This window comes from Grammomys surdaster, unplaced genomic scaffold, assembly GCF_004785775.1.
Source record: "Grammomys surdaster isolate TR1022 unplaced genomic scaffold, NIH_TR_1.0 126086, whole genome shotgun sequence".
NCBI classification, from domain to species: Eukaryota; Metazoa; Chordata; class Mammalia; order Rodentia; family Muridae; genus Grammomys; species Grammomys surdaster.
Window position 1 is genome coordinate 3,402,315 of NW_021620894.1, and position 4,256 is coordinate 3,406,570.

A 4,256-nucleotide genomic window follows, 5' to 3' on the forward strand; every position below is an offset into this window, starting at 1 on the left:
CCCCTCCCCCCCCCCTCTCTCCCCCTCCTTTCTCACTGCTCCTCCCTCTCCTCCTCTCCCTCTCTCCCCCCTCCCCCTACCCCTCTCCCTCTCCCTCCCCCCCTCTCCCCCTCTTCCCCCTACCCCCTTTCTCAAATAAAAAGGATTAAATCTTGCACAATCCATATTGCCCTACCCAGTATGACTCAAGTCACTCTCTTGTTAGACCTTTACCACAGACTTAGTGTTGCAGAACACTTCAGCCGCATGCACCCCGGGGAAACTGTTCAAAATACTGCCTGTAAAAGCTGTCTCAAAGTCCCCTCTGGAGTGTGTACCTGTCTTTTGACTGAGTTGTCGTCATGCGGTACTTCTCCTCCCACAATTTAAATGTATCACTTCTGCTCAGAGCCTCCTGTGGTTTCCCTGTTCCCACCGGATGAGGTTCAAGTGCCCTGCCTGTCATTGGAGACCCTAGAAACCTGTCTCAACCTACCCACCCAGGTGTATCTACTTCAGATAAACCATCCTCTTTTCTCCACTCCCTCCCCTCCTTCCTTGTGTCTCTTCCCTTGCATTGCGTCCGTCTCACTCCCCTTGTACTTAGCAAACCTGAGGACCTGCTTCCCAGGATCCCTGCCCTGGACAGCATCCTAAAACCAGTACATCTTGAGCACCAACCTTTAGCTCAGGGCCGTGCTAGCAAACCTGCACAGACTATCTTAACCCCTCACCGCAGTCGTATCTTACAGAAAAATTCTGCCCGGCAGCATGCAACACCCACCTAGTGAACGACAAAGCCAGGGGAACAGCAGGTGTGGCGAGCTTTTAGCTTCTCTCCATCACATCAGTTGGGCACAGGAGAGAGGAGCGTTGACTCTCATTTCATTCACATATCCACTCCAAACATCTCTGTGTACAGAGCAGGTACTAGAGGTGACGCTGGCAGCCTAGAGTGGAAGATGGACCAGTAACCTGGACTTAAGTAAAAACACTAGGAGAAGGCATGGTTACCTTCTTACTTTTTTTTTCAATGTTTATTTTGTGTGCATTGGTATTTTTGCCTGCATATGTGTGTATGAGGGTGTCAGATCCCCTGGAACTGGAGCTACCTGCAGGTGAGTGCTAGAACTGAATGAACCCAGGTCCTCTGGAAGAGCAGCCAGTGCTCTTAACTGCTGAGCCATCTCTCCAGCCCAGCGGGTTACCTTCTTGACATCGAAATCTGTGTCCTTCCTCCCCTTGAGTCAGTTGTCTCCACATCAGCCTGGATGTGCCTGGCTTGGGGGCCTTTGAATCCTGGGTGAGCAGAAGCGTTGCTTTGCTCACAGATAAGCAAGTTTAGATCCGGCACGTGTCAGTTACCTCTGAGCTCTGGGCAGGAAGTGTCCCTGCTCTCATTCATTTTTAATGTCACAGCAAATCCAGCAGAAAAGATCCTCTCCAGATAAAGTCATCGGAATGCACGGGGCTTTGTCATTTCAGCACTATTCAGCCGAGGAGAAACACAGGAGTCACTCTGGTTTGTCCTCGTCCTGGACTTCCTAAGAGATTGGGACTTGGAATAAAGGACCCAGGGCAGTCTTCCATCACAACGTTCCTTTCAACCCCAGGGTTTTCCAGCAAAGTCAAATGTAATAAGCCCTTGACAGTTTAATAATAAGCCAGAGCCCCAGGAACCCTGAGGTGGCCACATTAGTCCAGCTGTCCAGATAGCCGGTTAGTTTCATGACCTGAGCCAGTGACTTACTTCACACACGCTCCTGTTACATCTGCGTCTGTACAGGGAGGTGATGGCTGTGAGTCACAGCTTGAGTTTTGAGGACTGAGATGCTGATGGAACCGTTCTGTAAGTTCCCTAGACTGTGAAGTCTAGAGTGCCGTCTCATCGGGCAGCCTCAAATGCACCCTTTCCACTGGGAAACAAAATGGAGGTCATGGGGCTTTTGAAAGAGAGAAACTATCCATCCTCTCTGTAACACGACATTTTATATATATAAACACACAGTCTAACAAGACTCTATGCTGAGGCAGATAGGAAAATCCAGCTGTCTAGAACCAAGGGTTAAAATGCTGTTTTCAAAACAAGGGGAAATCCTCAATTTTTCCCTCCTTCCCTACTCCCTCGTGCTCCGGCTCCACTCGCTCCCACCCCCCCACCCCACCCCACCCCCGAAACGCATCCTGCTGGCTCTGGGCCAGCTCTCTCCAGCCCCCACTCGCTCCGGGCCCATGAAATATATATATACAGCTACTGTATTCTGGCTTCCAGCATGGAATCAGTAGAGAAATTCGAATCCTCGGGCCCCACAATGATTGATTCTGAATTCTGGGGTAACCAGTTATTTTTTCCTGTTACCACCTCAGGCCCGTTTCACCCACTGAGTGCCACGCCGACCACTGAAAGGGCGGGTTTCACAGGAAAAAAAAACATTTATGAAGCAAACCATGTGAAGAAATGGAAAACTCAGCAGGTAAGCATCTGCCTTCCCCGGGATGCGACTCAAGAGAGTTACAGAGTGAAGACACAGAGTAGTCTGAGACATCTGAGAAAGATAGGTGGGGATGGGGGAAAGTGGCTGATTGGCTTGCCCATAGCGATGGAATTCAATGGCTCCTTATAGTGCTCAGACATTTGCACAGACTCAAAACTGTCACCGTGAGCCTGATCTCAGGACAGAGTCTGGGTTCTCTGAGGTCAAAGATACTTACATGGAGTCAAGAGAAAAGTTGGTTCTCTCAGTCAGGTTGTGCTGCCTCCAAGGTCCTAAAAGAACAACGTAGATAACTGTTAACCCTTAGGCCAGCAGCGCTGCATGTAGCAGAGAAGAAAAGTACTCTGCTTAGGTCTGGGGCCTCTTGTGGTTGTACAGAAACCCAAGCAGCTAAAAGCAAGGGAACTGGAAGCTTTGTGTGGGCTGTCCCTGGGTTGATTTTCTTTATGCAGTATCTGAATCTTTAATGAGAACCAGTGTTTTGTTTTGATTTTTTTTTTTTTTTGGTTTTTCGAGACAGGGTTTCTCTGTGTAGCCCTGGCTGTCCTAGAACTCACTCTGTAGACCAGGCTAGCCTCGAACTCTCGAACTCAGAAATCTGCCTGCCTCTTCCTCTCAAGTGCTGGGATTAAAGAAAGCCGTGTGCCACCACCGCCGGGCTGTTTTGTTGTTTTGAGACAGGGTTTCTCTGTGTAGCCTGGCTGTCCTGGAAATCATTCTGTAGACCATGCTGGCCTCGAACTCACAGACTCTGCCTCCCAAGTGCTGGGATTAAAAACATGTGCCACCATGCCTGGACCGAGGACCTGCGTTTTCATGGGCAGAAAAAAAAATCAATTAGACAGACTTTTCTCTGCAATAAATAAGTAATGCAAGGGGCTGGAGAGATGACTCAGCAGTTAAGAGCACTGACTGCTGTTTCCGAGGTCCTGAGTTCAATTCCCAGCAACCACATGGTGGCTCACAACCATCTGTAATGAAATCCTATCCCCTCTTCGGTGTGTCTGAAGACAGCTACAGTGTATTCATATACATAAAATAAATAAATATTAAAAAAAATAATACAAGGATTAGTAAGGACCTGGTTAATAGGTACAGAAGCAAATGATTTCAAGGTCAAGGTGCAATGGAACAGAAGCTTGGTTTGGAAAGGGGAAGGAAGGCCCAGGAGGTGAGTCTTGGGTCCAGGAGTACAGAGGATGCTTCAGATTATAGAAACTCAAGCTTGTGCGTGTATGTGTGGACTGATAGGAGAACAGAAATGAGGCAGAAGAAACACCAAAGCAATGAGGGACTGAGGAGAAGGTCTGATGGCCAAGAGTGTGGAGCAAGGACCCAAGTTTGGTTCCCAGCACCCATGTTGGGTAGCCACAACTGTCTACAACTCCAGCTCCAAGGGGATCCCACACCCTTAGCCTCCTAGGACATCAGCATGTACACGTACACACACACATACACACACACACACACACACACATACATACACACCCACACACACCCATTTATTGAATGAAACTAAGAACACAGTTAAAAGTGGGGCATTAGCTTTGAAAAAAAAGAAAGAGCCGGGCGGTGGTGGCGCACACCTTTAATCCCAGCACTTGGGAGGCAGAGACAGGCGGATTTCGAGTTCGAGGCCAGCCTGGTCTACAGAGTGAGTTCCAGGACAGCCACAGCTATACAGAGAAAACCTGTCTCGGAAAAAACAACAACAATAAAAACAAAAACAGAAAGAAAGAAAGAAAGAAAGAAAGAAAGAAAGAAAGAAAGAAAGAAAGAAAG